At 52.6% G+C, this 23287-nt stretch overlaps 1 pseudogene; it reads right to left on the bottom strand.

The window, feature by feature from the left end:
• Nucleotides 1-517: 517 nt before the first annotated feature.
• On the bottom strand, nucleotides 518-7052 carry LOC144279625 (phospholipase A2 inhibitor and Ly6/PLAUR domain-containing protein-like; annotated as a pseudogene).
• Between the last annotated feature and the right edge of the window lie 16235 nt (nucleotides 7053-23287).

Genomic DNA, 23287 nt, shown 5'->3' with positions numbered 1-23287 from the left:
GCCCGCCTGGACAGCTGGGTGAGCCACGGCCTCTCCTTCCCACAGCCATCCTTCCCCAGGGGAGCTTAGCCAGCTGGTGCCTTTCCCCCGGCCACGGGCCTTCCCCTGGGGGAGGGGGTCTAGGCAGGACTCCTGGGTTCCATTCCCTGGCCCTGCAAGGGGAGGGGGTCCAGTGGTTAGAGCAGGGGGCTTGGGAGCCAGGACTCCTGGGCTCTATCCCTGGCTTTCAGAAGGGAGTGGGCTCTGGTGGGTTACAGGGGGGGTTACTGGGAGTCAGGACTCCCGAGTTCTCTTCCTGCCAGCATCACTTGTGCACAGATAGGGGCGGGGGGGCCCGGTACGGGGCGGTCAGGGGACAAGGAGCAAGGGGGGTGCTTTCCCCACAACTCGCTTTATTCAGCCAATGCACAAAAGGAACCCAGAATCCCCCCCAAAGAGAAGCAGCAGCCGGTGGCTGCTGAAGGGAGGTGCACAGCAGCCCGGCATGCAGCAGAAGGGAAGGACGCTAGTCCGGGACTCAGGGCTCCCCGATGCCTCCACCGGCCCTGGGAGCTGGGTAGCACTTGGCCCGGCTCAGCATCTCCACCATGCCCTGGGCGTATTTGTTCTTCCCCACGCTCTTCATGCAAGCGCCAGGGGAGGCACATCCAGCCGCAGTCTTCATCACGGTGATGTCACCTGTACGGGGGGAGAGAGACGTAATCAGGGGCTCCCACATCCCCCCCCGACCCCAATAAGGTCTCTCACACACTCCCCTCCCAGCGGGACTGCACCCGGCTCTGCAGGTAGAGTGGGGTGTAGTGCTCAGAGCAGGGGGCTGGAACTACGTGAGAACATAACAGAGGAACGGCCCTCCTGGGTCACACCAAAGGTCCATCTAGCCCAGTATCCTCTGGCCAATGCCAGGTGCCCCAGAGGGAATGAACAGAACAGGGAACCTTCCGGTGATCCATTCCCCGTCGCCCATTCCCAGCTCCTGGCAAACAGAGGCTAGGGCCACCATCCCTGCCCACCCTGGCTAATAGCCACAGATGGACCTGTCCTCCAGGAACTTCTCTCGTTCCTGTTTGAACCCTGTTGTAGTCTTCGCCTTCACAACATTTCCCGGCAATGAGTTCCACAGGTTGACTGTGCGTTGTGTGAAGCAGTACTTCCTTTGGTTTTTTTAAACCTGCTGCCCGTTCATTTCATTTGGTGGCCCCTAGTTCATATGTTAGAAAGAGTAATAACACTTCCTTCACACCCTTCAACCTTTTATAGAACTCTTTCCTATCCCCCCTTAGCCGTCTCTTTTCCAGGATGAAAAGTCCCACTCTTATTAATCTCTCCTCATATGGCAGCCGTTCCATCCCCCTCGTCATTTTGGTTGGGCTTTTCTGAAGCTTTTCCAATTCCAGTAGATCTTTTTGGAGACAGGGCGACCACATCCGCACTCAGTGTTCAGCTGTGGGCCTCCCAATGATTTATATTGAGGCAACACGATTTTTTCTGTCCTATTCTCTGTCCCTTTCTTAATGATTCCCAGCATTCTGTTCGCTGTTTTCACAGCCGCTGCACATGGAGTGGATGATTTCAGAGAACTCTCCATAGAGACTCCAAGATCTTTCTTGAGTGGTAAATTTGACCCATCATTGTGTATGTCTAGTTGGGATTATGTTTGCCCATGTGCATTATTTAGCATTTATCAACATTGAATTTCCTCTCCCGTTTTGTTGCCCACTCACCCTGTTTTGAGAGACCCTTTCGTACCTCTTCACAGTCTGCTTTGGACTTAACTATCTTGAGTAGGTTTGTATCTTCTGCAAATTTTGCCACCTCACTATTTACCCCTTTTTCAAGAACATTTCGGAATATGGTGAATAGCTAATGTACTCAATGCTTTTTTGACTCTGTCTTCAGGAACAAGGTCGGCTCCCAGACTGCTGCGCTGGGCATCACAGCATGGGGAATAGGTGGCCAGCCCTCTGTGGAGAAAGAGGTGGTTCGGGACTATTTAGAAAAGCTGGACATGCACAAGTCCATGGGGCCGGATGCCTTGCATCCGAGAGTGCTAAAGGAGTTGGTGGATGTGATTGCAGAGCCATTGGCCATTATCTTTGAAAACTCGTGGCGAATGGGGGAAGTCCCAGATGACTGGAAAAAGGCTAATGTAGTGCCCATCTTTAAAAAAGGGAAGAAGGAGGATGCTGGGAACTACAGGCCAGTCAGCCTCACCTCAGTCCCCGGAAAAATCATGGAGCAGGTCCTCAAGGAATCAATCCTGAAGCACTTACATGAGAGGAAAGTGATCAGGAACAGCCAGCATGGATTCACCAAGGGAAGGTCATGCCTGACTAATCTAATTGCCTTCTATGATGAGATTACTGGTTCTGTGGATGAAGGGAAAGCAGTGGATGTATTGTTTCTTGACTTTAGCAAAGCTTTTGACACGGTCTCCCACAGTATTCTTGTCAGCAAGTTAAAGAAGTATGGGCTGGATGAATGCACTATAAGGTGGATACAAAGTTGGCTAGATTGTCGGGCTCAATGGGCAGTGATCAATGGCTCCATGTCTAGTTGGCAGCCGGTATCAAGTGGAGTGCCTCAAGGGTCAGTCCTGGGGCCGGTTTTGTTCAATATCTTCATAAATGATCTGGAGGATGGTGTGGATTGCACTCTCAGCAAATTTGCAGATGATACTAAATTAGGAAGAGTGGTAGATACGGTGGCAGGTAGGGTTAGGATACAGAGGGACCTAGACAAATTAGAGGATTGGGCCAAAAGAAATCTGATGAGGTTCAACAAGGACAAGTGCAGAGTCCCGCATTTAGGACGGAAGAATCCTAGGCACCGCTACAGACTAGGGACCGAATGGTTAGGCAGCAGTTCTGCGGGAAAGGACCTAGGGGTGACAGTGGACGAGAAGCTGGATATGAGTCAGCAGTGTGCCCTTCTTGCCAAGAAGGCCAATGGCATTTTGGGATTTATAAGTAGGGGCATAGCCAGCAGATCGAGGGACGTGATCGTTCCCCTCTATTCGACATTGGTGAGGCCTCATCTGGAGTACTGTGTCCAGTTTTGGGCCCCACACTACAAGAAGGATGTGGATAAATTGGAGAGAGTCCAGCGAAGGACAACAAAAATGATTAGGCGTCTGGAGCACATGACTTATGAGGAGAGGCTGAGGGAACTGGGATTGTTTAGTCTGCAGAAGAGAAGAATGAGGAGGGATTTGATAGCTGCTTTCAACTACCTGAGAGGTGGTTCCAGAGAGGATGGTTCTAGACTATTCTCAGTGGTAAAAGATGACAGGACAAGGAGTAATGGTCTCAAGTTGCAGTGGGGGAGGTTTAGGTTGGATATTAGGAAAAACTTTTTCACTAAGAGGGTGGTGAAACACTGGAATGCGTTAACTAGGGAGGTGGTAGAATCTCCTTCCTTAGAAGGTTTTAAGATCAGGCTTGACCAAGCCCTGGCTGGGATGATTTAATTGGGGATTGGTCCTGCTTTGAGCAGGGGGTTGGACTAGATGACCTCCTGAGGTCCCTTCCAACCCTGATATTTTATGATTCTATGAATAGGACTGAGCCCAGTGCAGATCCCTGGGGGACTCCCACTTTTTACCTCTCTCCGTTCTGAAAACTGACCATTTCTTCCTACCCTTTTTTCCCTATCTTTTAACAAGTTACTGAGCCATGAGAGGATTTTATCCCATGACAGCTCACGTTTCTGAAGAGCCTTTGGTGAGGGACCTTTTCAAAGGCTTTCTCAAAATCTAAGTACACTGTATCCACTGGATTCCCCTTGTTCACACACTTGTTGACCCCCTCAGAGAATTCTAGTAGATTGCTGAGGCGTGATTTCCCTTTACCGAAACCATGTTGATCCTTCCACAACAAATTATGTACCTCTATGTGGCTGACAATTCTCTTCTTTCCTGTAGTTTCAATGAGTTTGCCCTGTACTGAAGTCAGACTTATTGGCCTGTAGTTGCCAGGATCACCTCTGGAGCCCTTTTTAAAAATTGGCGTGTCATTAGCCATCCTCCAGCCAGTTGGGACAGAAGCTGATTTAAATGGTAATTTACAAACCACAATAAGTCGTTCTGTAATTTGACATTTGAGTTCCTTCCGATCTCTTGGGCGAAACCCATCTCGTCCTGGTGACTTATTCCTGTTTAATTTATCAATTTGTTGCAAAAACTCCTGTAATGACTCCTCAATCTGGGACAGTTCCTCAGATTTGTCATGAAAATAGAATGGTTCCGGTTTGGGAATCTCCCTCCCAGCCTCAGCCGTGAAGACCGATGCACAGAATTCATTTAGTTTCTCCGCAGTGGCCTTATCCTCCTTGAGTGCTCCTTTGGCATCTCGGCAAGTAGGACTCCAGGGTTCTCTCTGCAACTCTGCCACGGGAGTGGAGTCTAGAGGGTCAGAGCAAGGGGGCCTGGGACTGAGCCAGGACACCTGGGCTCCACCTCGTGCTCTGTGTTTAGACCCCCTCCCACATCTGGAGGACTTACCCAGTGTTAATATCCCAGATTCCTCAACACAATGGTCCTCGGCTCCGGTGCAGGCCAAGGGCTTGTTGTCCTGACAGTTTCCTCCCCACAGGTAGAAGCATGACGGGCACTGCCGGCCGTTGGGGACGGAGCTCACAGTTGGCACTGAGAACAGTCAGACACACACAGTCAGCCAGGGGTGGGGAGTCACCACACGCTGGGCTCGATCCCAGCTCGGGGAAGGGAGTGGGGTCTAGTGGTTAGAGCAGGGGGGCTGGGAGCCAGGACTCCTGGGTTCTATCCAGGCAGGTGTGGGCAGAGCAGGGCTCTAGGTTTGCAGCAGACACACACCTGGGATGGCCCCGGCGTTGCAGCCGTCGGTGTCACAGCAGGCGATGTTCGCCCACACGGTGACATTGTACGCATAGGTCAGCGAGAAGGGGCCTGGCTCACAGTTCTTGGGCTCCAGGCACGATTTAGCCGTGTAGGACAAGGAGGATCCCTCTGTGGAAGGGAAACAGAGAATCACCTCTGAACTCCAAAATGGACCCCCAGCTGCTCCATCCTCCCCTTTTGTTCCATCCACCCCACCCCCAACTAATCACATCTTCCCCCTCACCCAGATAAAATCCTGTCTTCTGTCTGATCGAGGCCCCACAGCCACCCAGTGCAATTCCCCATCTCATCCCGTCCCCCGTCTATGACATTATCTTTCCAGACTGAGCAGTCCCTGCTCCTGGACAGGAGCGGAGTCTATTGGTTAGAGTAGGGGGAGGGGCTGGGAGCCAGGACTCCTGGGTTCGACCCCTGGCTTCAGGAGGACAATGGTGTCTACACTTAGTAGAAATCTTCTTTCACTCACCCAGTCTGAACTCTGCCACGACGGTGACGCAGGTCCCTTCCAAGGGGGCGCAGGGCTGCAGGGGGCCGGAGCACGATAGCTCTCTGGACGCACACACCTCGCATTGCAGAGCGCTCCCTGGAGGTTGGAAAAATCCCTTCTCAGTACAAACGCCGGCTCCCCACCCCTCCCCAGGCAGTGCCCGTGGGCGAAATACCACCAGGAACCAAGAGGTGGCGCTGTGGGAGTTGTTACCACCAATGCCTCCTCACTGAACGTGTGGGCAGGCAGATCTTGGAGAAATGCCACCTGCTTTTGCAGCAGTTCTGCCCAGTTCCATTTAACTCTCCGGATGGGGAAAGGCATCTTGCTAGCTGGTCATTTGTATCTGACTCAACACTGCAGACAAGTCTGTTTGCTGCCTGAGTGTCTGTGGCTAGAATACATTTTCAGCTGCTGACGTGGCTATCTGGGGTGCAGCTTGTGCCTGCGAACAAACCCCACACGTCTGTGTAGACAGAAAAACAAGACTTCGGCTGCTCTGAAGAGGGGTTTCTGCCTGGCTTTGCGGTGAACCTTTCACACACACACACACACACACACACACACACCCCGCTGTCACTCTCTGCTCCAGGCCTCTGCCTCTCAGCCACACTCGACTTCAGCCCACTTTTCATGGCTGATCCTGCCAATTCTCTTCTTCAGAATACGATTGACGCTTGTTAAGCCTTTGGATTGATGGCTGTGCACCTCCAGCCAGCGATCCCAGGAGCATCAACTCTTTCCATTCCAGAGCATGGGGGCCTTTAATTCATGACGTGAGCGTAAGGTAGTTTTAAGAAAGAAAGAAAGAAAGAAAGATTTTCCCACTTTGGTTTTTTTAGAGCTTTCATGTGGAAACATCAATTAAACCTCAGAACGCCTTCCCCTGCCCCTTCTATGTCCCTAGATGGTAGCAAAGTGATATTCTCCCCATCTAAGAAATAGGGAAACTGAGGTAGAAAAAAGATGTGTTCAATTCAGGCTTAGAACCAAGAAGACAGCCGAGAAGTCCTGACTCCCCGCCCACTCTTACCCACGAGACCCCACTCCTCTTTCAGAGCCATGGACAGAACCCGGGAGTCCTGATTTGCAGCCATCTCTGCTCAAACTCACTACACCCCAGCCCTCTTCCACAGCTGGGGAATGAGCCCAGGAGTCCTGGCTCCCAGCGCCTACCCGTTGCACCCGCATTCCCCTTTCAAACCCGTGGAATGAAGCCAGGAGTCCTGGCAGGAATCTCAGCGCTGACAGGCAGGGGAACATTTCTAGGCAGGATGACATGTGGACGGGGGTGCTGCTCCTCATCCGGATGACCCCAAGCTCGGGCGAGAGCTGGAGGAGGAACGAGAAGAAGGAAGGACAGACGGACTCAGACCCACTGGCCAGGCCCCTAGCGTGGGCTGTGGGAGTCCCAGACTCCAATCCCTGCTCTCCCCGAGTCAGCCTGGGGACGTGGCTCCGGGTTTTCCTCTTGCTGGTTTTACCCACAAATTCCATCCTGACCCCAGAATCCACCATCGACAGCAGCATGTTCCCCAAGTGAATTCCCGACCGCATCACCCGGCTCCCTGTGCCCGGGGACGGACGGGACTCACCTGTGGCCAGGAGAGCGGACAGCAGGCAGAGGGGCAGAGCCACCCACATGGTGCCTGGATGTTAGCTGCAGTGAGGAGAACAGCGAGGAAGCATCTGGCTGTGGTTTTATCCGGCAGGATGGCAAATACCTGCCCCCTGGGGGATCGGTTGGGGCTGCCCCATGACATCCTGGTGGACCCGGAGATGGGAGATTTCACAACCCTGCATGTGACTTTGGCTGATCAGGTGATGCAATGTGTCTTGAGGCCAATTCCCTTGTGCATTAGTGGAGATCTGTGGTTCTCAGCCAGGGGTCCCTGTACTCCAGGGGTACACACAGGTCTTCAGGGGGTACATCAGCTTATCTTGATGTTTGCCTCATTTTACAACAGGCCAGATATAAAGCACTAGTGAAGTCAATACGAGCTAAAATTTCCTGATACAATGACTTGTTTGTGCAGCTCTATGTACTATCCACTGAACTGTAAGAACAATATTTATATCCCAGTGGAGTTATCTTATAATTACACGGTGGAACTGAGAAAGGAAGTTATTTGTCAGTCACAATGTGGCCGTGACACTTATGTATTTTTAGAATAACATAAGAAAGGACCTGTCATAAATATAAAGGGAAGGGGAACCACCTTTCTGTCCCCGGAGCTATAAAATCCCCCATGCCCCGTGGCAAAATACTTTCACCTGTTGTCATAAATAGAAAGGGAAGGGTAAACTCCTTTATAATCCCTCCTCTCCAGAGGAAAAATCCTCTCACCTGTAAAGGGTTAAGAAGCTAAAGGTAACCTCGCTGGCACCTGACCAAAATGAGCAATGAGGAGATAAGATGCTTTCAAAAGCTGGGAGGAGGGAGAAAAACAAAGGGTCTGTGTCTGTCTGTGTGATGCTTTTGCCGGGGACAGAACAGAAATGGACTCTTAGAACTTAGTAAGTAATCTAGCTAGGTATGTGTTAGATTATGATTTCTTTACATGGCTGAGAAAATAGCTGTGCTGAATAGAATGGATATTCCTGTCTGTGTGTCTTTTTGTAACTTAAGGTTTTGCCTAGAGGCATTCTCTCTGTTTTGAATTTAATTCCCCTGTAAGGTATTTGCCTTCCTGATTTTACAGAGGTGATTCTTTTCTACTTCTATTAAAAGTCTTCTTGTAAGGAAACTCAATGCTTTTTCATTGTTCTAAGATCTAAGGGTTTGGGTCTGTGGTCACCTATGCAAATTGGTGAGGATTTGTACCAAACCTTCCCCAGGAAGTTGGGTGCAAGGGTTGGGAGGATTTGGGAGGGAAAGACGTGACCAAACTACGTTTCCCAGTAAACCCAGTTAAAGTTTGGTGGTGGCAGTAGAAATCTAGGGGCAAAGGACAAAAATAATTTGTACCTTGGGGAAGTTTTAACCTAAGCTGGTAAAAGTAAGCTTAGGAGGTTTTCATGCAGGTCCCCACATCTGTACCCTAGAGTTCAGAGTGGGGAAGGAACCTAGACAGGTGTGTAGGGGGATGGATGGACAGGCATGAAGGCAGATGGATGGATGGACAGACAGTCTCTTAGGGGAATGGATGGATGGGTGTGTGGGGGGAAGGGTGGACGTGTAGGAGGATGGACGGACAGAAGGATGGGTGTTGTCAGGGAGTCCCCGGGCGATGCTCTGGACCTGCTCCCTACGAAGGCAGGCAGGACTCTGGGGGAGTCTCCTCTCTGGGAGCAGCCTGTCTGCAGGACACAAAGCTCACCCGGCTTCCACCTTCCTGGGTCTGACCTTGGAGCATTCAGCCTCCTCTGCCATTCCATGCGCTTCCCACAGCCAGTCCGCCCAGGCGGATTCCTGGGGAAGCCAGAGGGTCCTGCACCCCAACTCCACAGTCAGACGGGACTATCAGCCAGCCAGTAAAACAGAGGTTTGCAGGGGGGAAGGGCCCAGGCCATCAGTGGCCAGGAAACAGGGTGTCGGCCATTCTCTGTGTCCAGACCCCTGCACACACCTGCCCTCTCGGGCTCTGCAAGGATCATACACCCTTATCCCACCTAGATACTTAAGAACTGCCTAGGGGAAACTGAGGCACCCCCACACTATTCAGAGGAAACATTAAGAACGCTTCCACTTCCTCACAGGTTTATCGGGGATGGATGGAGGGGCGGCCCTGCACAGCCTTGCAAAGCACAGAGGGAAACTGAGGCACTCCATGGCATCGTAGAAATAGGAGCTCAATTTCCACTTTGTCGCATCCCTCTGTGCCCCAAACTGCTGCAGACACCAGCCGGTGCACCCTGCCACTGCCAGCACCTATCCAAGGCACTAGCTTTAACAGGGGGAGTGAGATTTAACAGGGGGAGTGAGATCAGCCAAGGCCACCTCCACGAACCCGAGGCCTTCGGGGACCGGACAAGAAAAGGGGGACGCTGGCACCAGAAATTAAAATGGAAATCCTGCTTTATTTCCCTCCTCACCAGATCCTGTTACCAGTGTAGGAGAAATTCTGTGAGCAACTGCCCTGCTCAGCCACAGCCCTGCCCCGCTGGTCACAGCACCTGCCTCGGTGTCTAGGAGGCAAACGCACTGGTCAAGGGTGGGTGGCGCTGACTTTCCACCATCGGTCTCCGCACCGACCGTTTGCCGGCTGTGGTTTGGACACGCGCGCCAAGGGCTTAGCACACCTGGGCTCCAGGCCCCTCTCTGCCAGCCACCCTGTGTGACCTGGGACACACCTCTTAGGCCTAGAGATTCAAAGAGTTAGGTCCTGCTGAGGATCTGTGCCTCAGTTTCCCCAATCTGTTCAATGGGGCTGACAGCCCTGCCCCATCCCACAAGGTGGTTGTGAGGATAATGCATTAAAGATGACGAGGGGTTCAGATGCCATGGTGATGGGCGCCAGATAAGTATTTAGCTAGACATGCTGGGGAGGGTGGTTAACAAGCTCCCCAGGGATGCGGTGGATGCGCCGTCCCTCGGCATCCCCCAGGCCAGGCTGGCTGTCCTCCTGGAAGATGCTTTCATCAAACACACGTGATCGGGCCCCGTGGAGGGAGGACTTCTCCAGCCTGGGCTATGCGGCAGGTCAGAGTAGATGCTGGAAATGGACCCTTCTGGCCTGGGACGCCAGAAAAAAGGGTGAGGTGGCTCCCAGGAATCACCAGCCCTCGGGGCGCTGGTTTCATCTGTAAATAATTTTTGTATCTGTTTTGCTTCTGTAAGCAGTGTCAGGATGAGCTCCACCCTGACATCTGGTGGTGAGGTGTGGCAAGTTGTGGAAAAGAACTTCAGGGGCTGATCTCATTTGCATAGGCACACCCACCACGCCTAGAATGAGGCCATAGCTGCCCAAATGGTCACTTTGGCTGCTGCGGGATCCCCAGTTTCTCTGTTATTGGGGCAGAAAGAATAAATTGTTATTACCCTGATTATGAGAACTGTGCTTGGAACTGTACTTGGCCTTTTGTTATGATGGAGGGACTCACCATCAACTAAGTAGCACTCGCTAGGCAAGGGTCATGGGTTCCAAAACTCTGTGAATGGAGAGAGGCTGGGGACAAGTCTTAATACTTGGTGGTATGGGCCCATTGAATTACCTGTTAATTGTGTTTTTCTCTCTCTCCCTCTACTGTGCAATTTCAGAGCTACTTTTGATTTCATTAGAAGTCTAGTTACAGGCTGCTGAGCTCACTTTGGGCTAATAGTGCACCAGCACTGAGGCTCCCCTACTACAAGCTGAATTCACCAAAGAGCTGAACTGACTAAGAGCTGAAATCACTGAGCGTTGTGTTAAGTAGTGGAGGAGCCTGAAGTTCTATCGTGGAGCAGTTTGCAGGATGGCTGGAGTGCCTTGTGGACAAGCTGGTGGAGCAGTTCGTAGGACAGCAGGAGCTGCTGGTGGGACGCAGAGCAGTTTGTGGACCGGCTGGTGGAGCAGTTCGTTGGACGGCGGGAGCTGCTTGTGGGCCGCGGAGCGGAGCTGAGCGAAGGAGTTCGTGGGGCGGCTGGAGGAGCGGAGCGAAGGCCTATGGAGCTGTGGGGTGGTCAGCTTCAGATCATGTAAGGTGCCTCTTACCCCTGTCCCATCTCCACCCAGGCTGGGGGGTAAGGCTCCGCAGATAAACTTTCAAACTCTGGGGCTGCCCTGACCAGGGACAGAGACTTTTGGGTCCTTGGACTTTTGGGACTTTGGGTGATTTGGGGTTGCTGGACTCAAGAACCAAAGGGAAAGGGGCATGCCCCAATTTGCTTGGGGTGGGTTTTTTTTGCTCATGGGTTGTGTTATGAATCCTGTTGGTGGTGTTTCCCCAACATAATGCCACATTGTTTCTCTCTCTTATTAAAAGGCTTCTGCTATACTCAGATTATGTGCTTGCGAGAGGGGAATATTGCCTCTTGGAGGCGCTCAGCAGGGGTGGTATATATTTGTCCCAGGTCACTGGGTGGGGGCTCAAGCTGGTTTGCATTGTGTTATTGGAATGGATCCCCTAGATATTGAACCCGGCCCTTGTTACTGCCAACTCTGACGGGCAGAAGGGTTACACTTCTAACCAGAAGCGAAGGGAAATGCAGGCTATTCCTTCTCCTGTGTATCCTCCGCCACGCCCAGGAACATCTCCCTCTTCTTTGTGAAGATTCAAACCCGGACCTGCTCTACGAACAGCTGCAATACCCAGTTCTCTCCTGTCTGTACATCTCTGCGTCCCTCCCTGCTTCTTCCCAGTGGCATAGGCACTGACTGAGTGTCAAACTGGTTTGGAAAAGGTTCTTTTCTGGAGAAGGGTGGGGTCCCGTGTAGCACCTGGTGCCATAGGGGGAACCCTGATCTCAGGGGAGGGAGGCGTGCAGTGCCTGGCACAATGGGGGGGCCCCAGTAGCAGGCTGGGGGGATCTATGCAGTGCCCAGTGCAATCAGGGCCCCTGCTCTGGGGAGTCTGTGCAGCTCTTGGCACAAGGGGGTCCCTGATCTCAGTTATTGCGGTGCTAGAAATAAGTGGTAACAAAGTAGAGAAGGCACCTGTCCGCAGCCCTGCCCGTCAACCCCCACCGACCCTCTCTTCAGGGTCTTGCAGGGCCGATCATCAACACCGTCTAGACGGGAGGCCGGTGCCCGATCTGCATTGCCCCGGGTCGGAGCAGCTGTTCCAGCACGGAGACCCTGCAGTGCGAGGGCCGTGCCAGCCAGTGCATTTCCATCAGCGGGCAGATCTCGGAAGGTGAGCGCCTGTCCCGGATTCCTTCCAGCCCCGGCTCTCCGGGCCCATCGGCACTAGGACAAAGGGAGGCCCGGGGCCGGGATTTCCAGTGGGCCAGGCCCCCGCAGCCTCCCGGCAGTTCCCGCTTTACCTGGCTACGCCCTTGGCCCAGCTCTGGGCAAGGCTCAGCCCCAGGCTCCCTATGGGGCCAGAGCCTCTTGTCACACCCTGTGGCTTTGCAAGCGAGTTCGGAGCCACGCTCCCCTGTTCCAAAGCCAGCCGGCTTCCCCCTCTCCCTGTGGACATGGCTCTGACCCATGTTTAAACCCAAACCCCGCTCCGTCCACACACAGAGCCCCCTGCCCCCTGCCCCCACCTGCCCCGCCCTGCCAGGGCAGCTCAGCCAGGGGAGCCCGCACCCCTACCCGCAGTGCAGCGGTGGCGGATTAGCCAATGGGCCGTCAGGGCCTGTGCCCAGCAGCCTCAGCCCATTGGGGGCCCCCTGGAAAATGGGCACCCCTGCACCCCAAGCCCGGTGCCTGGCAGAAGTGCCAGGTGGCGGGGGAAGCCCCAGCGCCAGGATCCCAGCTGCGGCTGTGGCCCGGGGACTGGAAGAGCTCTCACCCCCAGCTGGCGGCGGGACAGATCTTTCCTGGTCTTGGGGACGTGGGTGGGGGGGCTGCAAGGGGGTGGGTGGACTGGGACAGGACTGTGGGTGGAACCGGGGCAGGGCCACGGGGGAAGGAGCAGAACAGGGGTGGGACTGCAGACAGAAGAGGCGGGCGGGCCCCAGGGCCTGCACAGCCCAGCCTTCCCGGCTTCTCGCTGGCCACCATGAGCCTGAAGTAGCAACCGCCGCCGATGGAAGAACAAGAGACGTCCACCATGCAGCGTGCGGCCAGCTGCTCCCCAGGGCCGGGCAGCTGAGCTCTCACTGCTGTGACCTGCCCTGGGGTCCCGGTTGCTGTCCCGTGGATGCCGTCCCTCCCCTTGACCTCCAACCTAGACCTCCCCCACTGCAACTGGAGACCATTGCTCCTCGTTCTGTCTTCTGCCACCACTGAGAACAGCCGAGCTCCATCCTCTTTGGGACCTCCCTCAGGTAGTTGAAGGCTGCTATCGAATTCCCCCTCACTCTTGTCTTCTGCAGACAAAAGAAGACCAGTTCCCTCAGCCTCCCCTCCTAAGTCACGTGCCCCAGCCCCCTCATCATTTTCGTTGCCCTCCGCTGGACTCTCTCCAATTTGTCCACATCCCTTCTGTAGTGGGGGGCCCAAAACTGGACCCAGTACTCCAGATGTGGCCTCACCAGTGCCGAATAGAGGGGAACAATCACTTCCCTCCATCTGCTGGCAACGCTCCTACTGATGCAGCCCAAAATGCCGTTAGCCTTCTTGGCAACAAGGCCAGCCAGCTTCTCATCCACTGTAATCCCCAGGTCCTGCTCTGTGGAAAGGTTGGCAAACACCTGCCCCCTGCGAGATCGGCTGGGGCTGCCCCGTGACATCCTGGTGGGCCCGGAGATGGGAGATTTGCCAACCCTGCATGTGACACTGGCTGATCAGGTGATGCCAATGTGTCTTGAGGCCAATTTCCTTGTGCATTCGTGGAGACCAGTGGTTCTCAACCAAGGGTCCGTGTACCCCAGGGGTACACACAGGTCTTCCAGGGTGGTACATCAGCTCATCTTGATGTTTGCCTCATTTTACAACAGGCCAGATAAAAAGCACTAGTGAAGTCAGTACGAGCTCCTGAAGATGATGTTGCACATCTTCCATCTCAGAGAGAGCAATCTTCCTAGATCTCTCCCTGAAAGGTCGAGAGTCATGTAGTCTGATATTGTGTTCTACTCCTTTTGCACATCCCACATCCCACTCATGCAGTGAGAACACCTTGGATCTTTCACAAAGTTTCTTCCTCAGGCGATTTTTCCACTCCTCGGACACTGGTGAATCTCCAAAGTCAAACTTTGCTGGGTCTATCGTCGGAACTTGAGTTTCACACTGGGGGGTTAGAATTGACTCGGGCTCAAAGAGGTCTGCTGTCTTCTGTCCTTGCCTCACAAAAATATCACGACTTGTTTCATTAGCAATCAGTATAGTCACCCTTTCCTGGGCGTCAGGAGTAGGGTTATGACTCCACTAAGAACCAGCCCTCCTTCAGGGAGCCCTCCCTTGGTCGGCTGCTCTACCACTGCTAATGTTCTCTTACTGCCTTTCAGGCAGGTACTCATGACAATCACCTCCTTTTCTGTCATTGCAGGCACCACTAAGGGGACCGGGCCTGCGTACCTCAGTGCTCCCACCGGCAAATCAGGCATCACTCTTTTTGCGTCCTCAATTTTTCTGTAGACTGCGGCACAATGTGTGTGTATCACCAAGGTATTCAGGTATTGGTCCCCTGCTCGCTGTCTGCAGTAATCTGCAAGTACCTTAAAGAGGCTGGAGTTGGTCCCTATTAGCACAGACACCTCAGAGACACCTTTAGGGTCAGGGCATATTAAAGCGACAGTGTCCACCTCCTGTCTTACCCCAGCGATCTCTTCTGGGAATTCCAGGTGTACAATGACATACCCCTGATACGGGTATTCATCCATGCTGAGACCACACAGGCCGAGCCCTGTCAAGGGCTGTATAGGCAGATGCATAAGCATCTGCTGGTAGAAAGACTGGAATATGATAGTCACTTGGGATCCCGTGTCAAGCACTGCTCTACATTCTGTCCCTTCAACCTTTACAGTGACCTCAGCTCGAGGTCCTATCAATCCTGGTGGGATTCGGGTGGCATGGTTCTTCGCAGGGGAGCCTACAAACCCTGCAGGCCTAGGCGGCTCCCTTCCCAGGCCCTGGGGCCGTTTCCCGACTTTCCCCAGGTGGTCCTCAGCTTTTGGTATACTAGCGGGGGATTCTCTGCATTCTGACACCTGGCAGCAATGTGCCCACCCTGGCCACACCGGTAGCAGAAGAAGGATTGCCCTTTCCCGTGTTGCCGGGGTGGGGCAGAGATTCTAAATGTAGTCTTCTGGACCGTGGTAACGGGGGGTTCCTTGTACGCTGAAGTCTTTGCTGAATCGATAGTATTCTCTAGTTCAGCCACTTTCTGTGTCAGGACCTGCACTCATTGGGTAAGTTCCTCTTGAGGATTCACCATCAGCGCCTTGGGCGTTCGTATGGATGTTGTGGCAGTTGCCTGGGGTGGCCGAACCTCCCAAACCTCACCAGCTGCCTGCCTCTCTTCCTCCTCTCGGACCTCTTTTATCAGCCGAGAGTAACCCGGTGGATTGTCTTGGCGCTCCCTTAATCGAAGGTGGAGAAGGATTGGGTTCTGATATTGAATTCCCCTCACAATCTGAGCCAATCTAGTCCGGTCCATTTGCTCAACCGCTACTGCTCCCCTCATGAAGGCTCTCTGTAATAATTTCTCCAACCTCTGTACATAGGCAGAAACTTTCTCTCCCTTTTGTTACCTGGCATTGAGGAACTTGCAATAAACATCCTCTGAGCCCTCGGTTCTCCCAAAGGCATGATCAAGGGCCTCTAGGCAGTCCTTTACCTTGACCCCAGGGTTACTGAGCTTCAGTGTGCGAATCACATCTAGGGCTGGCCCCCTAAGGCACTCTACTAGTCACCTTCTCTTTTCAGCATCAGGTACTGCCCATTCCTGCAGCATTTCAGTGGTGTGTTCCAGCCAGGGTTCAAATGCTTCTTCCCCAGGCATTGGGGTGTGAACCCCAGAAAACAACCTCAGTTTACGATAGGGGCTTGACTTAGGGTGGGGTGGCACAACCTTCTCTAATGCTTGCCCAAAGCCTTCACCCACTCATCAGGTGACGGAGCAGCCTCCCGGGGTGGGACTCCTGGGTAAAGGCAAAACAGACCCGGCATATCAGTCAAGGTCTTCCCCTCTTTCCCCAAAAAGGCAGACATTTTCTTTAAAAACTCCACTTCAGAGGCAAGGGCTGGTGAGGGCTGGCTCCCAGTAGTTACTACCTTCCACTCACCATCTTCCACTGCTATTGGGCCTAGAACCTGTAGAGGGTCCACAGCCAACGACAGCTCACACAGTACAGCAAAATCTCTGCCTTCCCTCCCAAACATGCGCCCACACCACCAGGTACTAATACCTGTCTCAAGCCTCTCTCTATTCCCAGAGTTTTGGAACCCATGTCCCTTGCCTTGCGAGTGCTATTTAGTTGATGGTGAGTCCCTCCATCATAACAAAAGGCCAAGTATAGTTCCAAGCACAGTTCCCATAATCAGGGTAATAACAATTTATTCTTCCTGCCCCAATAACAGAGACACTGGGGATCCCACAACAGCCAAAGTGACCATTTGGGCAGTTATGGCCTCATTTTAGGTGGGGTTGTTGTGCCTATGCAAATGAGATCGGCCCCTGAAGTTTTTTTCCACAACTTGCCACACCTCACCACCAGATGTCAGGGTGGATGAAACTCCACGCCATATCTCCAAAGGTGACTTCAAAAGGGGTGTCCTCGTTGATAGTGTTCCAGCTGTGCGGGTGTTGTATTTCCACTAACCCCACCTCCCAGGAACCCGGGAGATCCAAGGGCTTCATAAGCCGTATTGTAAAGTTCAAGCTGGTGTTTTGGGGAAAAACTGCAGAGCTGGCGTTGCTGGGCAAAGTAATGTAAAACCCGCTGTCGCTCATCTTCTCTGTCTTTGTAGGAGGAATAACTTTTGTTTGTTTTTGTTGTTTGTTTGTTGTTTGTGTCTAAAGGTCACAGAGTTGAGAAGCTTTCACCCCGCTGTTAAACTTATCAGGCCACCCCAACCATTTCACCAGTAGTTGCTTTTTTCTCCCTTTTCCTTTCTCTGCTAGAATTTTTTCAATCCTGTAAATCCTGTCTCGTTTGGTGTTTACTTTTTGTAATTCTTCAGGGCAAAAAGATCCAGGAACTGTCTCACCCTCGTAGTCTTTTAATCGGTATACAGTCTCTGACCCCTGGTTAAGGCTTCATCCACTATGACTATCTCATCGGTAAATGTCTGTTCATAACCTTTTTCAAAAGCTCCTTTGGTTTTAGATAAAATAGCTCCACATCCTAGTTTTTAAAGTTCTGTTAAACCGCTCCACAACCCCTGCTTTGACTTCATTATTAGCAACAAAATGGGGAATGCCATGCCGTTTTAACAATCTGCTTAAGGGTTTGTTTAAAAATTCTTTCCCCCGATCGGTTTGTAATTTTTGAGGCACAGACCCTTCGCTAAAAATAGCTTGAAAGGCCTTGGATACCTCACCACTCGTCTTGTCTCTTAGGCCTAAGGCCCAGGCATTTTTGGATAGAATGTCTACCACTGTTAAGATGTACATAAAATTGCTGTTGTGTCTGGAGAACTGGTGCATATCCACCAAATCTGCCTGCCATTGCGCATCCACATCTGAAACAATGGTCTTGTTTCTTGTAAAACGTATTTGAGCCGCTTTGTGTAAAGTATAAGCATCCTGGTCTGAAAGCCAAGCTGTTACTTGTCTTCTATTTGAAGTTTTACTCTGCTTTTTGGCCACTTGAAAAAGAGGGTTCACCCCGCCAAAGCTCCCAGCTTCCCCGGGGGTGTAATATATTTTCTTTAACAGAGCCGCCTGTGGAGACATGACTGTTCCTGGTACCATCTTTTACTAACACAAGTGTGGGTGGGGGACAACATTCATATGAACACATCTAAATAAGTTTTATTAATCGCCTGGTTTAACACAACCTTTTACAACCGCCCGTAAAAATGGACGCCATGAGTCCTAACATGAGGGTGTCTGTGCTGGTTCACTCTTCCATTTTGTCCTTTTCCTCTTGAGATCTGTGTCTCAGACATGAGCAAAAACAGCTGATGCATGATACATTTACTCCCACGGGGCTACCGATGTGTAAGTTCTCAAAGGCCTCCAGAAAGGCACCATCGAGCTGTCGAGAGATTTTTTCAAAAAAGAAACAGCGTAAGCTCCCCACTGCTTGGTTTTTGATTTAAACAATCCCTGGTTCCTAGCCCCCCCATTACACACCCCCACCCCGACCCTCACTTCTTAAACATTCATTTACCTGAGCCACGTCTTTTTCATTCACTTTGTCCGCCCGTAACTCCCCCAAGCCGTGATCACCTTCCACCTCCAGGGGGGAGGACAACAAGAGGCCATCACGCTCATCGCGGTGCCTCACAAGCAGCCGGGTTTCGGGGTCGGTTTCCGGTGTGTCCGTCAATGGCTGGGCCAAAGGGTCCTCCTCAGAACTCTCGCTGATGTAGCGCTTTCTCCACACAAGTCCAAAGGCCCTCGGGGCTAAAACAAAGTCCGAAGTTCCCACGGTGGGGGTGAAGGAGTCCATGTTTCCATGATTTCTAAAACACGCGCTCTTGGTAAAAGACAGCCTCTTCTGCCCGACGCTGGGACTTATGGGGTGATGGTGCTGCGCTCTGACTGGCAGAGGGGTCACACACCCCTCATCTGGGTGGTTCACCCCATCCCAGAACCTGCCCTATTTTGGTCAAATCAGCTCTTGGGGTGGCCTGATTGGTAGACGTTGGTGGGAGGAGGAGTTGTTAGAGGGGTCACAAAAATCATTTCCGGATGGGTCACCCCGCCCCGGAACTCATCCTGATTGGTCAAATCTCCTCTTGGTCCTATCGGGACAAAACCCCTCCTGATTGGTAGAGGGTGGGAGGAGGAGTTGTTAGAGGGGTCACAAGACCCACTTGTGGAGAGGACACCCCGCCCCGGAACTCGCCCTGATTGGTCAAATCTCCTCTTGGGGGAAGCCCTACAGGGGCGAAACCTCTCCTGATTGGTAGAGGGAAGTGGGAGGAGTAGTTAGAGGGGTCACATGATATACCTTGCTTCCGGTCATGTGGCAGCCATGACCCTGGAAGGAATACCCCATGGGGCGGGACTTCCAGTGAAGGGGGCAGTGGTCCAGGGGTGGGGTTAAGGGGTCAAGGGGTGGGGTGAGTTTCACAAGACACACCTTGCTTCAGGTCTTGCGGCAGCCTTGACCCCGGAAGTAATACACCATGGGGCGGCACTTCCGGTGGGGTCAAGGGGTGGGACTAAGGGGTCAAGGGGCGGGGTCAGTGTTTGATTGACGGTAGGGCCCTCATACTACTGAGGTTACCTTTAGCATCTTAACCCTTTACAGGTGAGAGGATTTTTCCTCTGGACAGGAGGGATTGTAAAGGAGTTTACCCTTCCCTTTATATTTATGACAACAGGTAAAAGTGTTTTGCCTCTGGCCATGAGGGATTTTATAGCACTGAGGACAGAAAGGTGGTTCCCCTTCCCTTTATATTTATGACAGGTCCTTTCTTATGTTATTCTAAAAATACATAAGTGTCACGGCCACATTGTGATTGACAAATAGCTTCCTTTCTCATTTCCACCGTGTAATTATAAAATAACTCCACTGGGATATAAATATTGCTCTTACATTTCAGTGGATAGTACATAGAGCTGCACAAACAAGTCATTGTGTCAGGAAATTTTAGCTCGTACTGACTTCATTAGTGCTTTTTATCTGTCCTGTGGGAAAACGAGATAAACATTAAGATGAGCTGATTTACCCCCGGAAGACCTGTGTGTACCCCTGGGGTACACGGATCCCTGGCTGAGAACCACAGATCTCCACGAAGGCACAAGGGAATTGGCCTCAAGACACATTGGCATCATCTGATCAGCTAGTGTCCCATGCAGGATCTCCCATCTCCGGGCCCACCAGGATATCACGGGGCAGCCCCAGCCGATCTCGCAGGGGGCAGGTGTTTGCCAACCTTTCTGCAGAGAAGGACCTGGGGATTACAGTGGATGAGAAGCTGGCTATGAGACAGCAGGGTGGCCTTGTTGCCAAGAAGGCTAACGGCATTTTGGGCTGCATCAGTAGGAGCGTTGCCAGCAGATGGAGGGAAGTGATTATTCCCCGCTATTCGGCACTGGTGAGGCCACATCTGGAGTACTGGGTCCAGTTTTGGGCCCCCCACTACAGAAGGGATGTGGAGAAATTGGAGAGAGTCCAGCGGAGGGCAATGATGAGGGGGCTGGGGCACGTGACTTAGGAGGGGAGGCTGAGGGAACTGGGCTTCTTTTGTCTGCAGAAGAGAAGAGTGAGGGGGAATTTGATAGCAGCCTTCAACTACCTGAGGGGGGTTCAAAGAGGGTGGAGCTCGGCTGTTCTCAGTGGTGGCAGATGACAGAACGAGGAGCAATGGTCTCCAGTTGCAGTGGGGGAGGTCTAGGCTGGAGATCATGAAACACTATTTCACTAGGAGGGTGGTGAAGCGCTGCATTGGGTTCCCTAGGGAGGGGGTGGAATCTCCACCCTTTGAGGTGTTCTATGGTTCTCTAATTCTCTGAACCTGCCTGCCGTACCCACAGCCAGCTGCTTCATGGCTGCTCTGGTCCCTGCAGAAAATGCCCGACCACCATGTGGGCGCCCCAGCCCCTCTGCCTGCTGTCTGCTCTCCTGGTCACAGGGGAGTCCCATCTGTCCCCAGGCACAGGGAGCTAGGCACTGATGAGAAGCAGGAAACCTTTGGAAATCACAGACAAATCTCAGGAGGCAGGAAAAGCGTCCCCCACCCTTGTCATCCTGCTTGGAAATGTTCCCCTGCCCCCTGCGCTGAGATTCCTGAGATTCATCTACATTTGTTAGTCTCTAAGGTGCCACAAGTACTCCCGTTCTTTTTGGGGATACAGACTAACATGGCTGCTACTCTGAAATCTGACTCCTTGGCTGTATTCATGACTCCAAGTCTGACACCGCCTCCTTCTGCCTCAGTTTCCCTGTTTGTAAGGTGGGGATAATGTTCCCTTCCTCCCACCTGGGACCCTGGCAAAGGCAAGAGAAGGTATTTGGAGGTTGAAGTGATGTTTCCAGAGGAAAGCTCTGAAAAAAACCAAAGTGGACCAATTGGTTTTCTTTCTTTCGTCCTTCAATTCAAAACTTATGTTCACTGACTGAATTGAAACTCTCCCAAGCTCTGGACAGGAAAGAGTTAACGATCATGGGATCTCTTCAGCCAGCCCAGAGTTTTTGCATGCATGATGGAGGTGTGAAGCCATCAGTGGCAAGGGTGAACGATCACCAATCAAATTCGGAAGAAGAGAGTTGACAGGACAGGATGGTCCCGGGCTTTGGAGTCGACACTTTCCTGGTGCTTGCATTTCAGTGTAGAGTATATAGAGCAATATGAACAAGGGGTCGACAGTTTAGCTCGTACTGACTTCACTCATGCCTTAATGTGGCCGGTTGTAAATCGAGGCAAATATCTAGATGAGCTGATGTACCCCCGGAAGACCTGTGTGTACCCCTGGGGTATACGGACCCCTGTCTGAGAACCACTGATTTCCACTAATGCAAAAGGGAATTGGCCTCAGTACACATTGGCATCATCTGATCAGCCAGTGTCACATGCAGGGCTGTGAAATCTCCCATCTCCGGGTCCACCAGGATGTCATGGGGCAACCCAAGCTGATCCCCCAGGGGGCAGGTATTTGCCAACCTGCCTGATAAAACCACAGCCAGATGCTTCCTCGCTGTTCTGCTCACTGCAGTAAACACCCGGGCACCATGTGGGTGGCTCTGCCCCTCTGCCTGCTCTCCGCTCTCCTGGCCACAGGTGAGTCCCGTCCGTCCCCCGGCACAGGGAGCCGGAATTCACCTGGGGAACGTGCCGCTGTCGATGGCGGATTCTGGGCTCAGGATGGAATTTGTGGGTAAAACCAGCGAGAGGAAAACCCAGGGCCACGTCCCCCGGCTGACTCGGGGAGAGCAGGGATTGGAGCCTGGGACTCCCACAGCCCAGGCTAGGTGCCTGGCCAGGGGGTCAGAGTCCGTCCGTCCTTCCTTCTTCTCGTTCCTCCTCCAGCTCTCACCCAGGCTTGGGGTCATCCCGATGAGGAGCACCACCCCCATCCACATATAATCCCGCTTGGAAATGTTCCCCTGCCCACCAGCGCTGAGATTCCTGCCAGGACTCCTGGGTTCATCCCCCGGGTTTGAAAGGGGAATGGGGGTGCAACGGGTGGGGGCTGGGAGCCAGGACTTCTGGGCTCATTCCCCAGCTGTAGAAGCGGGCTGGGGTGTAGTGAGTTTGAGCAGAGACGGTTGCAAATCAGGACTCCCGAGTTCTGTCCGTGGCTCTGAAAGAGGAGTGGGGTCTCGTGGGTTAGAGTGGGCTGGGAGTCAGGAGTGAGGACTTCTCGGCTGTCTTCTTGGTTCCTGAATTGAACACATCTTTGTTCTACCTCAGTTTCCCTATTTCTTAGATGGGGAGAATATCACTTTGCTACCATCTAGGGACATAGAAGTGGCAGAGGAAGGCGTTCTGAGGTTTAATGGATGTTTCCACATGAAAGCTCTAAAAAAACCGAAGTGGGAAAATTTTTCTCTTTCTTTCTTTCTTTCTTAAAACTACCTGACGCTCACGTCATGAATTTAAAGGCCCCCACACTCTGGAGAGGAAAGAGTTGATGCTCCTGGGATCGCTAGCTGGAGGTGCACAGCCATCAATCCAAAGGCTTAAGAAGCATCAATCGTATTCTGAAAAAGAGAATTGGCAGGATCAGCGATGAAAAGTGGGCTGAAGTCAAGTGTGGCTGAGCTGACGTAACTCTGAGAGCAGAGAGTGACAGCGGGGTGTGTGTGTGTGTGTGTGTGTGAAAGGTTCACCGTAAAGCCAGGCAGAAACCCCTCCGCAGAGCAGCCGAAGTCTTGTTTTTCTGTCTACACAGACGTGTGGGGTTTGTTCGCAGGCACAAGCTGCACCCCAGATAGCCACGTCAGCAGCTGAAAATGTATTCTAGCCACAGACACTCAGGCAGCAAACAGACTTGTCTGCAGTGTTGAGTCAGATACAAATGACCAGCTAGCAAGATGCCTTTCCCCATCCGGAGAGTTAAATGGAACTGGGCAGAACTGCTGCAAAAGCAGGTGGCATTTCTCCAAGATCTGCCTGCCCACACATTCAGTGAGGAGGCATTGGTGGTAACAACTCCCACAGCGCCACCTCTTGGTTCCTGGTGGTATTTCGCCCACGGGCACTGCCTGGGGAGGGGTGGGGAGCCGGGGTTTGTACTGAGAAGGGATTTTTCCAACCTCCAGGGAGCGCTCTGCAATGCGAGGTGTGTGCGTCCAGAGAGCAATCGTGCTCCGGCCCCCTGCAGCCCTGCGCCCC

The sequence above is a fragment of the Eretmochelys imbricata genome, chromosome 24, assembly GCF_965152235.1.
Source record: "Eretmochelys imbricata isolate rEreImb1 chromosome 24, rEreImb1.hap1, whole genome shotgun sequence".
NCBI classification, from domain to species: domain Eukaryota; kingdom Metazoa; phylum Chordata; order Testudines; family Cheloniidae; genus Eretmochelys; species Eretmochelys imbricata.
This window is presented reverse-complemented; position numbering and strand designations above follow the sequence as displayed.